The sequence below is a fragment of the Chenopodium quinoa genome, unplaced genomic scaffold (assembly GCF_001683475.1).
Source record: "Chenopodium quinoa cultivar QQ74 unplaced genomic scaffold, ASM168347v1, whole genome shotgun sequence".
NCBI lineage: Eukaryota > Viridiplantae > Streptophyta > Magnoliopsida > Caryophyllales > Amaranthaceae > Chenopodium > Chenopodium quinoa.
In genome coordinates this window covers 359,442-378,955 of record NW_018744284.1, presented here as the reverse complement: position 1 = coordinate 378,955, position 19,514 = coordinate 359,442, and the positions used below count along the sequence as shown (strand labels likewise).

General features: G+C 35.4%; 1 long non-coding RNA gene across 2 annotated transcripts; it reads left to right on the top strand.

Moving 5' to 3' along the window:
- Window positions 1-3,397: 3,397 nt before the first annotated feature.
- On the top strand, window positions 3,398-15,997 carry LOC110694943. Of its 2 annotated transcripts, XR_002505990.1 has the most exons (6): window positions 3,398-3,750; window positions 11,192-11,254; window positions 14,124-14,261; window positions 14,802-14,965; window positions 15,064-15,160; window positions 15,400-15,997. It is a non-coding gene; the product is annotated as an uncharacterized LOC110694943 (long non-coding RNA). The 2 variants fall into 2 exon arrangements; XR_002505991.1 differs by lacking the exon at window positions 11,192-11,254 and having other exon boundaries at window positions 3,399-3,750.
- Window positions 15,998-19,514: the final 3,517 nt, after the last annotated feature.

Sequence of the window (19,514 nt, the reverse complement as noted above, 5' to 3'; positions counted from 1 at the left end):
CCACACCACCCAGACCAAACACCCCCCCCACACCCAGACCAGACCCCCCACCACACCTATCCACCTGACCAAACCAAACTTCCCCCACCCCACCCACCCACCCTGACCAAAACCTCCATAAACTTACATTACAAAATTATAAACTTACATTACAATTTCATCATAAAAATAACGGATTTTTCGTGAAATACCACTGAGTTTTTCCAAAATTTACCATAGACCACACAAAAATTTTTAATTCACCATATAGCACTGAGTTTATATACATTAACACAGAATGCCATTTTTTCTAACTGTCGTTAGTCTGCCGTTAACGCCGTTAGTAATTAAGGTTAATTGTGCCACGTGGCTTTCACTTATTGGCTCTTATTAATGTTATCTAATTAATTACTTAAATAAAGAATTAAAGACTTAAAAATCAAAAAACAAATAAATAAACCCACAGCCACCCCTTCATTCCTAGATTCGGCCACCGGAAACCATCCCCCTTCCCCAGCCCCGTCCCCTCCTCCCTAGTCTCACCGGAAACCCATCCCCCTTCCACAGCCGCAAGCCCGCAACCGTCTCACCTCCGTCGCAAGCCCGCAACTACCATAGCCAACCAAGTTCCGTTCCACCATAGACAACCTCGTCCTCCGCACTACCATCAAATTCTTTATCCTTCGCCGCAAGCCCGCAACCACCAATCCACCATAGCCAACCTCGTCCTCTCCTTCGCCGCAAGCCCGCAACCACCAGTCCACCATTAATGTTTTTCTCCTCAAAAATTGACCACCGCACCCCCATCTGCAACCCCCACAGCCACCAATCCTCACTTGACCCCCTAAAACCGACCACCCAATCACCCTGAAACCCCCAAAAATCGACCACCCCGAAATCCCCAAAAATCGACCACCGCAAAATCGACCCCTAGTCGACTTATAGGGATTTCGGGGTGGTGGGAGTTCTGGAATAGTGGTTGGGTCGATTTTTGGGGGTGGAGGTGGGTCGCAACACTGGCACAGGGGGATTGGGGGGAGAGCGGCGCAGCATTGGGGCAGGTGAAGGGAGGGGTAAGCGCAGCCGGCCGGCAGCAGGTGGAGGTGGTTGTTGGGGTTACGGTGGCCAGGTAGGGGATAAGGGTTTTTTTTTAATTTTTATTTTTTGATAATTAATTAAATAATTATTATAAAGTTAAATAATTTAAAAGGCAACCAATTACAAGCTGCCATGTGGCACAATTAACGTTAATGACTAACTAAGTTAACGGAAATGGCATGTTGTGACAATAATGTTAAACTCAGTGCTGTATGGTGAATTAAAATTTTTTGTGTGGTATATGGTGAATTTCCGAAAAACTCAGTGGTATTTCATGAAAAATCCGTAAAAATAATTATAATTAATCATAAATTTTGTGAAAAATAAAACTAGATCTACAAAATAACCAATATTTAACCTACATTTTTGGCCTTCTACGGTGCTTGACGGTGGACGACGGTGATTGACGGTGCTCGATCCAACATTGAAAGAACGAGAAGAGGCGAAAGAAAGAGATCTGACAGAAAGAAGAAGGAGAAATAGATCAGAGAGAAAGAAGAAGGAGAAATAGATCAGAGAGAAAAGGAACGAGAAGAGGACAAGAGAAGAGAAGGAGGAGAAAAGGAAGGAGAAGAGGAGAGAGAAGAGAGAATCAGAGAAGAGGAGAGAGAAGAGAGAATCAAAGAAGTAGAAGAAGCGGAAGAGAGAAAAAGAAATGAGAAATGAAAGGCGGAGGGGGTTAGTTCCGGGTTAATTAGGTTTTTTTTTTTAAAAAAAAAATCCGTCGGAATGGGTTTAAATTCCGTTGGGAATTTCCGTCGGAAATTAATTATTTTTCAATGGAAAATATGTTGAAAACTAAGTACTTTCCGATGGATTTAAATTCCGTCGGAAATTTCCGACGGAAAATCTAAATTCGTTGGAAATTTTCGACGAAATTTAAATCCATCGGAAAATTCGTTTTTTCCAACGGATTTTTGTGTCCGTCGAAACACATACGTTGGAAATTGACCTTTTTCTAGTAGTGTGACTAAGCTTCGGGGTAAGGGGCAGGTCGGTTTGGGGAGCGAGGGTGTTAGCCGTCGGAGGTTCGCACATTTACGGGACTCTATGCTTTCAAGTCCGAGCTCTAGTGAGAGCAAAGCACGCGTCAAAGGTAATGATTCTTTCTCTCTCTTCTTGTTAATCATGTGATTGTGGTTTTAATACATGCTTAGTTACTTTAATTTGTGCGCAGATTTTTGGGCGAGTTTCCTTCCGTGTGATGTTGGACATCACGAAACCCAACAAAGAAAACCACTTCTCCTTGCCGCAAGGATGTAGATAACTGGTGCTTCATTGAATGTGACCTTCTGGAAGCAACGAATTAAAGAGAATTGGATAGCGGTAGGGGATTTGCCTACTTTTCTTCTGTATTCGAAAGTCAAAATGTGATAGAAGAAAAATCAGATTATAACTCTAAAAAATGATTCAAGAATTTTGATTGAGGAGAGAGAGCAGGTTAGAAATAGTGGTGGATTCAATGAAGAATGTATTATATCTAGAGCAACGATTAAGTATTGATCAAGATACAAATGACCTCTTATGGGAACTGGATATTCCTGGTATAAGTACTAGATAAGTGGCAATCCTGGCAAAAGATCTGACGATCGATGAGGCACGCAAGGCTATGTCGGGCCTAAATAGAGATAAGAGCCTGAGTCCGGATGGGTTCACAACTTTCTTCTTCAATAAACATTGGGATAAAGTTGGAGATCGGGTTGTCCTTGCAACTCAAAGCTTCTATCAAATGGGGTTTACTTTTAAAGATTGGAGTCACTCAATCTTGGTTATGGTTCTAAAGATTGTGACACCGGAAAATTTGGTGCAGCTACGACCTATCAGTCTTAGCAACACAATTTATAAATGTGTCTCTAAGTGTTTGGTGAATCGAATGAACAAAACTTTACCTAATCTAATCTCCAAGTCCCAACATGCTTTTATTACAAGATGACAGATGTCAAACAACATTCTTCATAGCCACGGATTTGTGGATAAAATAAACAAGAGAGTATCAGGTTTGGATTTTTTGGCTGCGGTAAAGATTGATATGAGCAAACACTACAACAAATCATCATTTGTGCCACGAATTATGCCACGGGAAATCCAAATTCGTGGCATAATTTCATCTAGCCACAGGAAAAATGAACTATGTTACAAAACCTAAATAAGAAGAATAATTTATGCCACGGGTATTTATCACTATAACAAAATAGGGCTATAACAACGTCAATTTTTGCAACAGTTTGGTTAGCATTGCTATAACTAGACATATTGCAAAAAAATTTATTTTATTAATGTGATTAGTCTCGGTCTATTAAAAACTGTTGCTATACAAAAAATATGGCGACACTTTTCAATGACCGAGTCAAAGATGGTATGTGGCAACAGTTTACTATCCTTGTAAAAAAATAAAAACATATAAAGAATAATGGGTGATGGAAATTTTTTAATAAAATTTTCAGGATTAGGCGGTTCATTATTTTGGTTTCCCTCTGTCTTTTCATCTTTTCCCACTGTTCTAAAATTCCCCAAATTAAACTCTAATTTCGTTTCTCTCTCCTCACTTAACTCACATCTTAAACTGCAAATTATTGTTGAATTTCGTTGATTGTTTCAAAGACAAGGCAAAAGGGGGCTGATCATTCAACAGTTTAGCGGATTATTTCTACTATCTTCAAGATCGACATAGAGGTTAGTATTGATTGGGTGTTTTTAATTTTTTCTATTTGATACTATTTTCACAATTCTAAGGTATTTAATTGGGTATATTAGTGTTGATAAGGGAAAATTGGGTTCCAATGATATAAAAATTAGGGAATTTGCATGATTTGATGTAATTATAAACAATTTGTATGCATTAATTTATAAAGTTGTTTATCAATTTCTAATAAAATTGCGTGATATAGTTTTATTAGATGGGGAATTCATGTGATATTTTCGGATAATGTTTGTGCTTTTTGTTAGATGGTTTAATTACATCACAAAAACTATCGAATTATTTTAGCAGATCAAATAGAGGTGGTATATGATGTTGAATGAACAAGCAGAACATCAATGATCTCTTGTATGCTACTGCCTTTTGCATAGAATGTTATCTCTCGCATATCTTTCTTTGAATTTGTCTTATATAATGGTTTTTGCCTACGTTAAATTTTTGACCTGAGTTGGGAAATCTGTTGCATTTTTATACAATTGTAGACTACTTCTTTGGCTAATTGAATCTGCATAGCTAGTGAAATTCTTATTTTTAAGGTTTGGATTATAGTGTATTGACTCATAAAAGGTCTTCTGCTTTGTCATCTGCTTATCTGTTTTTAAAGTAGAATATGGTGATTACATGTCAGATTGTCAGATCAAGGATCTAAAAGGGTTACATTCCTAATATAATAGCAGGGGGTTAGGCTGTGTACATCAGATTACGTGATCCCTATATACTGTGCTAGATGATTGACTCTTGTATATGCGATTAGCTAGTTCTGTTGATGTGACTAGCTAGTTCTATTCTAATACTATTTTAGCAGCAAGTTAAGTAAATAATTCTGAAGTTTTGGCTTGTAATAATATTGTTTCCCTAGATGTTATGCATCCTAGGCTTGGACATGGATCTTTTTCTAAAATGAAACAATTTGATTTTTTTAATTGCAAATTAGTTAAGAATTTTTGTTGTGATACATGTTCTATTTCGAAACACCACAAATTACCTTTAGCTGTCAGTAAGAGTAGTATTGCTGGGGAATTTAATCTTGTGCACATAGACCTCTGGGGGCAATATAAGACTCCAAATATAGATGGTTCAACATATTTTTTAACCACTGTGGATGATTATAGCAGAGCCACTTAGGTGAATTTGTTGAAAATTAAGGATTTTGTGTGAAACATAATTGAAAACTACCTTGCTTATATTAAATCTCAGTTAAGTGCAATAGTGAAGGTAAATAATGGAACTGAAACCAGTTCAATCAGAATGGAATAAATTGTTTTCTTGGTTCTGTTTTGGACAATTCTTATAAATTGTGTCTTCCTCACAAACAATTCATTGAACATTATTCATACATTAGGCGTATGCAAGGGCCCTAGTAATACGTAGATGCTAAGTTTTTGGAAAAAAGAGACAGAATTTTCAATGAGTGATTAAAACGGAATGAATTGGTAACGATGCATTCCATCCGGATAGAACTTGGAAAGGTGCCGGTTAGTTCGTGTCAAATCACAGATGGATTATCCCTTCTTTTTAATACACATATATACCTGCATCTGAAACTAGATTAGTGTATGACCCTAGCTATTTCAGATGACAAAATTCAAATGCAATGCACTGACAAATATTTGGGTGTGTGTGTGTGTGTATATATATATATATATATATATATATATATATATATATATATGACTGAATTCTTGGTGTTGTTTCTGATAGTAATGTATCTTCCAAAAACATATCCAAGTGATACATTCCAAAAATACCAATCTGTCACTCTTTCACATCAAACATTTTCAAGTGAGTAAAACTAATTATTCTCTTTTGATATATAACTTTTGATCTTAATACTCATAAACTTATATGTACTAGATTTTGGTTTATAACTAATATGTGTACGTGTTTAGATATCATAGATGATCTTTATATGTATTTGCTTCAGATTTCTATTTTCAGCTTTAGTATTGTATATTTTTCCAATTAATATCTATCAAATATATTCTTTCATTTCATAATATAGATGATCTCTAAATTTAGTTGCTTGTGTAATTTAGGAATTGACATAAATTAAGTTATGAATCAAAATTGGATGAACTATCCTAAAAGTGCGGAGGACTTTAAAGTTGCTTTGAATTTTTTTTCTTGATGATTATTTTGCCAAGGACTCCATTGGAGATCAAATATTTTGCCCTTGTAAAACGTGTTCGAGGCGTTTTTGCCATTCTAGAGATGACGTTTATGATCATTTGATTGTTAATAGGTTTGTGAAGGGATTCAAGGAGTAGGTCTTGCAAAGGGAGGGATATTCTTCTACAAATAATGATAGGCAAACTATGCATGAAGTAAATAATCAAAGTACACAGGATGATATCGATGGCTTACTACATGATACTTTTAGAGATGTGGGTGAAGGTCTAAATAGAGATCATGAGGTTGAAAGTGAGCCACATGAGGAGGCTAGAAAATTTTTTCATTTGGTGGAAGAAGGAAAGAAAGAGCTCTATCTGGGCTGTAAAACTTTCTCAAAATTGTCTTTCATAATTCGTTTGTTTCTCTTTAAGTGCCTTAATGGCTTAAGCAATGTAGCCTTTGGTGATCTTTTAAAGTTATTAAGAGAGGCATTTCCAATGGCCGAACTTCCTAAATCATTTAATGATTCTAGAAATATAGTGAAGAATTCGGGTCTTAATTAAAAAAAAAATCCATGCTTGTCCCAATGATTGTATTCTTTATAGGAAGGAATTTGAAGAAGCGGATGTTTGTCCTAAGTGTGGTACATCTAGGTGGAAGTCTAACAATGTTCCTGCCAAAGTCTTAAGGCATTTTCCTTTGATACCTAGATTGCAAAGACTATTCATGTGTTCCAAAACAGCCGAATTAATGGTTTGGCATGATAAAGGCCGAATAAAAGATGACAAAATTAGACATCCAAATTAGACATTCGGCAGATGCCCAATCTTAAGAAGGACTTTGATTCATCATATCCCGCCTTTAAAAATGAAGCATGAAATGTACGTTTAGCTCTTGCTAGTGATGGATTCAATCCATTTCAAACTATGAGTGTTGCTCACAGCACATGGCCTGTTGTGTTGATAAATTACAACCTTCCACCTTGGCTTTCTATGAAATCGGAATATTATATGTTGTCTTTGTTAATTCCTCGCCCTAAGTCTCTTGGAAATGACATAGATGTTTTTGTACAACCAGTAATTGACGAATTGAAGGAATTATGGGAATTTGGGGTTGAGACTTATGATGCATTTAAAAAACAATTATTTCAATTGCATGCTGCATTATGGGGACGATTGATGATTTTCCAGCTTACGCCATGTTGTCTGATGGTCAACTAAAGGAAATTATGCATGTCCTAATTGTAACCATGACGTGAAACCTAAATACTTGCATCACAGCAAAAAGAACAGTTACATGGATATTCGAAGGCATCTTGATATGGATCATCCTTGGCGGAAAAATACAAATTCATAATGGAGAAGTAAAGGATAGGTGTGCACCTTCTCAATTATCAGGTACTGATTTGATGAATGAATTAAAGAACTTTGAAAATGATTTTAGGAAGAAAAGTAAAGGTGGAGGTGGTAAAGGTCTATGGAAAAAGAAATCATGCTTTTTTCAACTGTCTTATTGGTCTAATATTAAATATCGTCATAATTTAGATGTCAAGCATATCGAGAAAAATGTCTTCGATAATATTGTTGGCACTTTGTTAGACATTCCAGGAAAGACAAGAGGCCATAATAAGGCACGTTTGGATTTGTTGGATCTTGGCATAAAACCACACCTCTATCCTTATCCATCTGAAGATGGCAGCCACATGCTATTTCCACAAGCACCTTATTCTATGAGTAATGCAAAGAAGGATTTGTTTCTCAAAGTTCTTAAGGAAACAAAGTTACCTTATGGGTATGCATCAAAGAGGTGTGTGCATGTTAAAGAAAGAAATTTTTCTAGCTACAAAACTCATGATGTACACGTTATAATGCATCACTTGCTTCAAGTTGCCGTCGGGAAGACATTGCCAAAAAATGTTGCAGTACCTTTGACTAGATTGGGGAACTTTTATCATGGTATATGTAGTAAAATTGTTAATCTTGAAGAATTAGATAGGTTAGCATATGAAGTTGACAATATACTTTGTCAATTTGAAATGATATCCCCTCCTGCATTATTTGATGTTATGATTCATCTCCTGTTCATTTAGTAGAGGAAATCAAATTTGGTGGACTTGTGCAATATCGATGGATGTACTTTGTTGAGAGGTATTTAGGTAAGCCGAAGTCCTATGTTCGAAATAGGAGTAATCCCGAAGGAAGTATAGTAGAAGGGTATATGATGGAAGAGTGCTTGACATTTATTTCTCGATATTTGCGTGAAGGTGTAAACACTAGACTAGATAGAAGATGTGCTAGGAATTTTTCCTTGAATCAGCATGATGATGAATTATCTTTGTTTCCTAAAGTAGGACATCCTATTGGAGGGAAAAGGAAGAGAAAATGAAAAGGATTTACATTAGATTTCCAAAGTCTGAAACAAGCTCATAGATATATTGTCTTCAATTGCAACAATGCAACAGTTGAAACATACATCAAGTAAGAGTTTTTTTCTTTTAATATATTTTCAGTTTTTATAATTTTAATCTAATAAAAATAATGATATTTTTTCTTTTATAATTCAGAGAACATGAAATTTGGGTGAATAGCCGAGGTCGAAAGCGTAGATGGGATAGTGCACAAAGTCATAGTAAAGATTTTATTGATTGGTTTTTTTGGAAAAGTACAAAGGGAGCAGGTTAATGGAGAACTTCTTTTGGTTTTCTAAAGGTCCTAATCCTAAGGCCAGAAGGTACATTGGGTATTTTATCAATGGTTATAGGTTTTACACTAGAGAACGTGATTCACGATTAAAGACTCAAAATAGTGGAGTTACTTTGACAATGTAGTCTCTATGATTACACAAATTTATGATCCTTTGATGTTACTTCCTTATACTCTTGTGATGTTGCTACGATACCTGCTTCTTGCCTTTTTTTGATGAAATATTTTTTTATTTTCATTATGTAATTTCTAGTGTTTTAATAATAATGTTCCATAAATAATTCATTTGAGAATTATTTTTTTAATTGAATATAAGAGTCTTACTATATATATATATCCAAGTATGAAGTGTTCCATCAAACATCTAAAGATTTATTGGACTTTGAGAAAAAATATTAGATTGATTTTTTAATTTGGTTTTGGAATTTTTATTAGTTTAATGTATGAAATATTTGGATTGAATGCTTTTGTTGTTTGTAATAAATATTTAGCTTATCATTTAGAATGAATTTGAATTAACTACGAATAAATTTTTATGGAGAACTTATTTCTAAGCGAAAGTTTATCGATCATATGCTATTTAAGCAAGTCACTTATTATATATATGCATTATTAAATCTATTGCTTTAATGTCAATTAGAAGCGTTGCCACTAACAGGTTTAAAAGTGTCCCTTAGTTTCAATTGGAAGCATTGCCATAAACAAAATAAAGTGTTGCCTTAATTTTTAACGTCAACTAGTATCAAGCTAATAAGTGTTGCTTAAAATTAGCAAAAATTGTTGCTTTAACTTTAAAAATGTTACTAAAAGTTGTTGAATAAGTGTTAGCATAAGTTAAAAAGTGCTACCTAAGAAAAGCGCTGTCATAATTATTTACAGCAACAGTTTACAATAAATGTTGCCTAATACATGAAAGATGTTGCCAAAGAGTTTTAGCAACGACACCTATTGGTAACGGTTTATAATCCGTTGCTATAGGCATATGGCAACATTAATAGGACATATGGTAACAGATTATTGTTGTTGTCATAAGTCTTTTTTCTAGTAGTGTATTTATCGTGGCAAATACCACACTTGTGCCACGAGTAGTGCTTTTCCCGTGGCAAACTTTACATTTGTGCCACGAGTAGCTCTTTTCCCATGGCAAACTTTACATTTGTGCCACAAGTAGTGTTTTCCGTGGCAAACTTTACACTAGTACCACATGTTCCCGTGAGAAGCACATATGACATGGTTTTTAATATAATATAATTTTTTTTAGTTAAATCTACCCAGTGTATGAATTACACTTGTAGAAAAAAGCAAAAAAAAAAAAAAAAAACAATAAGAGATAGACAATGATTTTTAAAAAACAGGTGCCTAAACTTAGAGCTGAGCAAAAATTATCCGAAAAACCGAAAACTCGATCTGTAACCGATCCAAAAATTAGGGTACCCGATCCGATAATTCATTATTGGGTACGGCTATTGGATATCATTTTAAAATTAATGGTTACCCGATCCGATAAGCAATTTTTTTTTCCCTACTTAAATCTATTCATCCAAAATTACAATTCCTACTTTACTTCATAATTTTGAGTGATTAGTAATATTATTAGCAACTTGGTTGACATCATGTGGTGGTGTTGATTAGAGTTGAATGATATCACAATAACTAAAGTATAATGTCTAAATTTTTCCTATTGGATATTATATTGGGTACCCGATAAACTATTCGAAAATTTGGACGAATTTATTAATTCTGTTCATGGTTATCATTTTTAGTGTTATCGGTTCCCTGAACCGATAGTGTTAACAATTCGACTGTTCAAGTATCCAACTCATGTTGACCCCTACCTAAACAAGACGGGTAGACCCAATAAAATAAATATCAGATTAAATTGGTACCCAAAAGCTTTGGTACTGATTTCCAATTAACTAGTGCTTTGATTGGGTTTTTCTATATAGTAACCTCGTTTTTTTTTTTTCACTTTTCTACGTTGTGCCCTAACATATATGACTTTCTACGCTGTAACTTGAAAGTAAGAAGAGTCACTATATGGTGACATTGCCGTTAAACTGCCGTTAGTTGCTTCCGTTAACTTTTAATGTTATTACACTTCCATACAAATTCTCTCTCCTCCTCCAATTTCTCCCTAACAATGGTGATACCTATAACAATGGCGTCTCTCAACTCTCTCTCTTTTTTTTCCATCTTCATTCATTCCTTCCAAACCTATCCTCATTTTTACCTCCTCACTTTCTCTCTCCTCCGCCGTCACCTCCACACACCTTACCTCCGTCACTGCCGTATCTAACGCCGCCATCACCACCACCGGGGTCGGCGAGGATCTTCATGTTAATTACGATGAGTTTTTGCCGGAGTCGTCTCCGTCGGACCGGCGAAGAGCTAGAATTCTACTACATCCAACGTCGTTGCCTGGACCTCACGACATTGGCGATCTCGGAGACGAAGCTTTTTGGTTCATCTATTGGCTTCATTCTGCTGGCTGCTCTCTTTTTGGCAGATGGTTTTAATTTTTGATGATTTGTAGTTTTTTGAGATGAAATTGCTTTTTTAATTTGGTGATTTTTTGAATTAATTGCTGGAAATTTGGTGGCAGGTTTTACCTATGGTTCCTCCTGGTAGAAAGGCTAATGAAGAAGGCTCGCCATATTCTGGACAGGTCTATGGCTTTCCTTTTTGTTTCTCTGATTGATTTTGCAGAATGATAATATGATATGACATTCTTGTGAAATATTCCCCCCAAAACTAATAATAGACTACCTATACGCACTCTCATTAAAGTTAACGGAAGCAACTAACGGCAGTTTAACGACGAGGTCACCATATAGTGACTCTTCGTACTTTTAAGTTATAGCGTAGAAAGTCATATATGTTAGGGCACAACGTAGAAAAGTGCAAAAAACGGGGTTACTATATACTCCCTCCGTTAATTTTTATTTGCAACTTTGGGGCAAATTGCGGTTCACGAGGCAAAACTTAAGGGTCAAATATTAAAGGAAGTATAATGGTGATTAATATATTATAGGAGTATGTAATTAAGGTGGAAAGAGAATGTTTAAAGAAATCAACCACCCACTGCCACCACCAAGACCAGCGAACACCACCGCCGCCTCCACCAACACCACCGCCGGCTTCACCACCACCACTACCACCCCCACGAAACCACCACCGCAACCAACCCCACGAAACCAGTCTGAACTTGCAGTCCACGAAACCAGTCCGTAACCAACCCCACGAAACCACCACCGCAACCACCTTCAATAAAACCCAAAACCCATGCCCTAGACCCACCTCTAACCCAGACCACCCAAAAATCCGGCAGCTCCACCCACCCACTCACCCCATCGTAACCAACTCACCACACTAAGCCTAACCCAAAAGAATCGAACAAAATCCAAAAAAAACCCAGAAATTCGAAGATAAATCACCCAAAAAAATCGAAAAAAATACAAAATTGTAGATCTACAATAATCAACAATAAAAATTAATAATAAAACGAAAAATTAACAATAGAAATACAATACAAAAACATACAATAAGCTTACAAAACGGAAAATTAACAATAAAAACACGAAACAAAAACGAAAAACGAAACAAATCAAATTGTAGATCCCATTTTGCAGTGGCGAACGGTGTCTTCGTTGTCAAGCTTTGAAGTTGTACACCTCATTTTTATGGGTTAGTTTTACAGAGAAATTTGAGAGGAAAGAGAGTGAGTTAATGGCGGCTTTCGAGTGATTTCATGGTGGTGGTTGTTTTGGAGAGAGAAAGAACAGTTTAAAAAGGAAGAAGAAGAGTGGAGTGTAGTAGAGTAGAGACTAAGTTACAGTAATAGGAGAGAGAATGGTGGTGTGAGGGGCTGGTCGTGACTCGTGAGGGAGGAGGGATGAAGAGGCTGAAGGTGAAAGAGATGAACTGGGTGAAGGAGATGAAGAGAGGTTGAAGAAAGAGATGAATGGGTGGTGGGTAGACTAGGAGATGATTAAATGGGGTGGGTAGAATTAGATTAATAAGTTTAGATTAGATTAAAAAGGTTATTGTGATTAAAATAAGATAAGGGTAAAATTAAGAAAATTTGAATTTTTAAGTAAGGGTAAATTTATAATTTCAAAGGATTTTGTTTACCAAAAAATAGAAAGAAAATTGAAAGTTGCATATAATGGTTAGCGGACTAAAATAGCAAAAGTTGAAAAAAAAAAATTAACTGAGAAAGTGGAAAAACCGCTTTGATTTTTATTTAGTTTAGTTTAATTTTCCTATACCTTCTCTCCTGTCAAAATTCATTTCTTACCCCAAATCCCCAATACCCTGTGCTTCATGTCTCTCATAAAATTTTCCAAGTTCTCAAAGACTCCATCTTTCTTGTTCTACATTGTTCACCTCTAAAATTCATCCTTTTTCCCGTAATATCGTTCCTATGGTGATGGACTGATGGTGGTGGTCCTGTCGGTAATTTTTTTCAGTAAAATCGAAAAGTTCAAGATCTAATTTCGAGCCACTTATATTATTTTTCATGCGATAATTAAAGAAACAACGAATTCGAATCAATTTAGAACCATAAATTAGAAATTCGAGGTTAGGGTTTTTTGTTTGATTTAAGTTCAATTTAATTTCTTATTTGATTTCAATTTGTTTCCACTGTTCGTGAATGAACTTGCAATTATTTTTTAAAGGTAAAATCCCTTTTTTTTTTCCTTCTTCTTTTAGTTTGGTTTTTTTTAGGTACTTGCTCAATTCGTATCTTCAGGACTAATTTATACAAATCTACGCGTTTTATTTTTATCAATTTTTTTACTTTTTTTTTTTTTTTTTTTTTTTTTTTTTTTTTTTTTGTCAAATTATGTAAGTTTCAACAATTTGGTTGATGGATGTTTGCTATGTATTTCTGCATATTGAATATAAATTCTAGTCATTTGTCAGAGTAGAAATTATTGATGCCTTCACATTTTACACTTTGTGAGTTTGTGACCTTACTTTGATTATGATGTGTTCTGAAACAAAATATATTGTGGGTGAAGGGTGAATATTGTCAGTCAACACTATCCTTGCCAATGCAATATTAGCTAAGCCGCGAGATTGATGATTGGAGCTTTTAGTAAACCGACTCATATAAATAAAGTTGTTTGACAAGGAACAAGTTAATTGGGAGGGGATGTGAATTTATGAGTACTAATAAGATAAGGAACTTGATTTTGTTGCTATAAAATTTTGGTGGATGCAACTATTTAATTGGAGCTTTTTCCCCAAAAACTGTAAGCCTAATTTGATGATTGAATCTAATTTGGTTGCTAATGTTTAACTTGCCACCTGGTTGTGAACTTATGAGTACAATTTGGTTGAACCAAAGGTCTGGGTTCAGGGTGAGTGCCCCTTCTGCCCTTTAGCATAGCTGTTTAACTCGTTTGCATTAATTGGGACATTGTTTGTGTCACTAGTATATTAGCATTCCCAAAGTCATCAGTTGGGTAATGAGGTGTCTAATTATCAAATTTAAGTTTGTTTGATTGGTAATGTAATTATTTTCACAGGATAGTGGGGTGGTTTATGCTGTCAAATTGGACTCTGCTGATGCAATAACTAACTCAAAGGATGGTGTCACTGATCATTTTGGAAAGTGTTTGCTTGTGCTGCAAGAGATGGCTTCTGTGCAAAATATGCCTCTCTTGGTAAGTTTTATATCATGAATAAATGCAGCGCGACAGTTAGTGTTGTCTTTTCTTGTATATCTACTCGTATTTCAAAGTTTTCTTTTACTTCCTGGAATGAAACATGAGTTAGAGACAATAGGCAAGACACTAATATAAGGGAAAAACAGAGTTAATCATAAGTTGAGAAACTGAGTTACTAAACTCCAAAGCAAATCAACCCGATCTCCCCCATTTCAAGCAAAAGGTCTTGCCTCTCTCTCTTTCTCCAGGGTGTGATCAAAGACATTGTATTAATAAACTTGCTTCTCATTGTATGAAATGGATAATTTAAGACGAAGTTATGAGTTTGTACCTTTTCAATTCTTGACAGTCATGAAACATGAAAATGCTTTTGGTGTGCTTTAGTTCAACCTTCCTGGAGCTACTTGTACTGTATGAGAAATAATCTCATGATGTTATTACAGTAGGTGACTGTTTAGTATCTCTTTGTCTCTTTCTTCAGGCAACTGGATGCGAAGAAAGTATTATTTAAGACTGAAAATTTGTGTTTATTAACAGGTTCATGGGAGGTTACAGATCCCGACGCGAATATATTTTATCGGGAAATGTTATTCAATGAGTCAGTTGTAAGACCTTTATTACAGAGACTTTCTCAGCTAAAAGTTGTGACGAAACATATCACTACGGCGATGCTGTCAAGTTTGTTGAATTAGGCGATGGAGGTAAGTTTATCCTTTTCACTTATTCAACAAATTTTCCGACTTTCTTTCAGCGCTGAAATCAACAATTAATCTTGCTTCTTTATTTTACATTAACACAGCCACTGTGACTCCGAACACCTTGTATTGGATTGGAACTCTCTTTTCCAAGGAGGCTTGCAGCCACTGCACAAAACTACTATCTTCAATGCTCAAAAGGTAAGTATCTTCCAATTCTCAAAAGGGAAGTCCATACTATGTGCTTACAAATCAGCATTGAATCAAAATAAAAAAAATTCTTCTTTTTTTACCGTGAGATTTATGATAAGGGTGTGTATTGCTATGACTAATCAAGCAAAGAAACGATGTGACATTTGCTCTGTTGTGTCTTTGACATGAATATCTATCATTTTTTCTGCTCTGCGTTCTCTGATTGTACCATTTGGTTGTACATGCAGGGGAAGGCACTTATTTCAGCGGTAACTTGTGGGAGTAAAGAATATTTTCTTGGGACTGACAGTGCTCTTCATGAGAGGTGGAAGAAGGAATTTCTTGTGGATGTGCTGGAATCTTTCATGCTCCTCTTGCTCTATCACTTTATGCCAAAATATTTGAAGTTTGCATTCATAATAGAAGAGAAGTGGCTCTAGCTGGAGAAAGCCAAGTGTTTTAGTGCTCCAGGTTTTATCTCTGCTGCTGTAGTGGAGCGCTGTTGTTTCTCTCTTCTGGAACATTGCTACTGCTCGAATTGTAATGAGCTCTATTTAGTTTTTTTTTTGTTTTTTTTTTTCATTTTTTTGGATGAAAAGTGTAAATCTACTAACTATAAATGAAAATATCTAAGTTTTATGTGTATATATGTACTATGTCTATTGATCATTTTGGCTGAAAAATGAAAAATTGTTGCTTTTAAGCCATTTTGAACCAGTGCCAATTGCTTTTTTCTAGTGTTATTAGCCACGGTAATATTTATGGCGAAAGAGTTTATTAGCCATGGTAGAACTTGTGGCAAGTAATTTGATAGCCACGTTAATATTCGGGGCAAGTGAATTTGTTTGCCACGTGTATACACGTGGCATAAAAATTAAAATTTACCACGACATTCATTTTTCCGTGGCAAATTCCTAGCCATGGCCTCTTATGCCACATGAGTAAATTTCGAAATTCTCGTGGCTAAATTACATAGCACAAGGAATTTTAAACTTGTGCCACGATTTTACCCTTGGCACAAAGATCAATTTGTTGTAGTGAAAGCGTATGATAGAGTGGAGTGAGATTTTTTGCGACGAGTGCTAAAGTGCTACGACTTTCCTCCTACGTGGGTTCAAATGATAGGACAATGCATGTTGACAGTGACAAATAAACTACAACTGAACGGCGATATGAGCGATCAATTCAAACCTTCATGTGGATTACGCGAAGGAGACTCATTATCTCTTTGTCTCTTTTTATTTTGCATGGATTTTATGTCTTGTATGCTACAACAAGGATGTGATATGCGACTCTTCGATGGAATTAAGCTTGGGTTGAAAGGTCCTTCAATTTTGCATTTTTTTTTTCTGACAATGCCCTTTTGTTTTTCAAAGCTACAACTTAGAGTTGTAGGAATGTGACAAATATTCTATGTCGATTTTGCTGGGTTTCAAGTGAATAGTTTAACTTGGGTAAGTCCATTTCAAAATTAGCTCTAATACTCCTTTCTCCGTGCAGAATTCCTTTAAATCTATCTTAGGAATGAGTAAGGTTTCTCAACTAGGGTTACATGTACTTGGGTGCCTTTGTTGATTTGATGGGTAGGAAAGAGGCTTGTTTTCAGTTTATAGTGGTCAGCATTGTGAAAGGATATCAGCGTGAAATGCGGTATGCCTTTCTCAACCACAGAAGATAGTTCTTATCAACTCTGTCCTTATTGCTATTGCTTCTCATAACCTAAATTGTTTTGAGATTCCATCGTACAATTCGAATAAAGTGGATTCTTTACTCGCCTTTTTCCTATATGGGCAAACAGGGAGAACAAACGTATGCACTGGGTGGCTAGAGACTAAGAAAATCTTCCAAAAGGAATGGGGGGGGGGGACTGGGAGTGCAAAGTCTTGGTATTTTAATAAGGCTTTATTAATGAAACAAGTTTGGAGGTAATTTCATATCCCTCAACTATTGCTCTCTAAGATGTTTACAGCAAGGTTTCAATCTCCATTAACAAAAGGGGTACCGAAACGATTAGCAAATAGGTTTTGCTCGTGGGAAATACGAGGCCCGACATGAAGGATTTATGTTTTCGTCAAGTGCAATTACTAGATATATCATGGATCATTATTATGGAAATAATTAGTTCATTCTTTTGGGTCGTCATTGTCTATTGCTAGATATGATAAATGAACTTTAGGCTAGTCAGATACCACAAGGGTGATGGATTAAACAAAAGAAAGAAGCCCAATAATGGGCCTCGTGAAGTGGTCGACCATATGGGATTAAAGAGGGAGTAATTTGGGCTTGGTTTGAACTCTAATTATACATGTGATGTATAAATAGAGGCCTTGCCTAGGGTTTGCTATACAACACAATTGGCAGTCAAATGAGAATTGACAAGTTAGCAACCAAACCCTAAAGCCTCAAGCACTCACTCTCTTCTCTCCCCTCATGTTCGCATACGCCGGTGGTGCACGGTGGTGCACAGTGGTGGTCGTGGTTGTTCGTGGCTCGGTTTTCTCCTCCCCTCTTCGTAGAAGGTAGCTCGAAGTGTTCGTGATCGACTTACTAGCATTAGTGGAGGTTCAATCCTTGCCCGTGGACCAAGTAGAGGAATCACATTTGGGGTTCTTGTTATCCTAATTGTTCTTGCTCGATCACTCATGGAATCACGTTTCAAAGGTATAAATATGTGTTCTTTATGTGTTGTGCAAAGATCCTGTTTAGGTACTTATGAATATGATTCATGCAATTCCACTTTTAGTACCTAAAACCCTACAGTGGTATCAGTTAGCCTTATGCATGTACACATATTGATCATAATTCTTTGATGTCTACAAATTTTTATTCAATTAAGAGGGAGAATAATTTAATTATGGGTCAATTATTATGTTAAATGATGATTTAACATATGGAATCATTAAAGGTGTTTAATTTGCTCAATTTTTCCCTAAAATATTGGACCAATTTTGCCCTAATTCGGTTCGAAAATTTGACCCCCCAAATCCTAGTTCGAAAATTTCGAAACCCTAAACCCTAAATTTTGATTTTGTATTTTTGTTTTTAAATAATTTCGATTGTTTTATGTTTCATGAATTTAATTTATTTGATTTCATGTATAGATTATGAATTTGCATGATCAATGATTTAATTTTAAGTCTTAAATTTAATTGGGAATTATTTTCATGAAGAACCCTAATATTAAGATTGAATGTGATTTAATTTTAAATTACTTGGACCAATTTAATTTAATTTTAACAAGTGTTTTTTTAATTAAGTTAAATCTCAAAAAAAAAAAGTTATTGGGGCTGTTTTTGGTGGCAACGGCAGCTGGGTGGTGCGGCCACGGTGGCTGCCGCCGGTGGTGGCCCAAGAGGGAGGGTAAAGCGGGGCAGCAGGCCCGGGAAGCAGCGGGAGTAGCAGCAACACTGTGCAACGGTTGCGCGGCACTGCTGCTGCTGTGCAGCGTACACCTGATGGTGTACGACCACCGTGGCTAGATTCGGTCGGCCACACCACGGTAGCTGGCGCGATTTTTCAATTAAATAAAAAAAATTATTTTATTTAAAATTCAAAATTTAAAAATCAGATTTTTATTTATTTATTTTTTTTTTAAAGATAATTGTCAAAATTAAAGTTGTTAATTTTGATAAGTTTGTTAGGATATTTTGAGAAAAAGATTAGATATGGATATTGATTTACTAATTAGATTATCCCATAATTATTTTAGGATATAATTGATTTAAAATTATGTGATTGGCTAAGTATTTAGGATATAATCTCCTAAATTAGTTAGGATAATCATGGAGAATAAATATGATTAATCTTTCCAAGATTAAAATAAGATTTGATTCTATCTCATACCTAAATTAAAATATATGATATTTTATAATTGGTCATGAATAATATATGATATTATCTACTTACAGTTTTAAAATATGAGATATTTAGGTACCATGTTTCCTTAATTATGAACATTCGATGTTGTACTTTAGGCAAGCATATTTACGTGATACTTATTATGTGGCAGTTTTATAATGATATTATGTTGCTATATAATGACTAGTATGGTCCATTAGATTACTAAATAGAATCTACCCATCGTGATGTATTTTTGTTATCTAAGTACGGTCTGCGTACCGATTAAGTATTTTTGTAATTTATCTATTTTATTTAAGTAGTAAAAAGATTAGATTAGAATTACAGGTTGCAGTTAATCCTAAAAGTCCATGAAGTGAAGGCCCAAGGTGAATCAAGGATGGTGATCCATGAAGATTCAAGTGGGAGCATTTACTTTATTAGTTTTCTAAGGATTATGGGTCATACTATGTCTTGTTTATGCATTCAGTAGATTATGCATGCTAGTTTTTATTGATGTTGATGA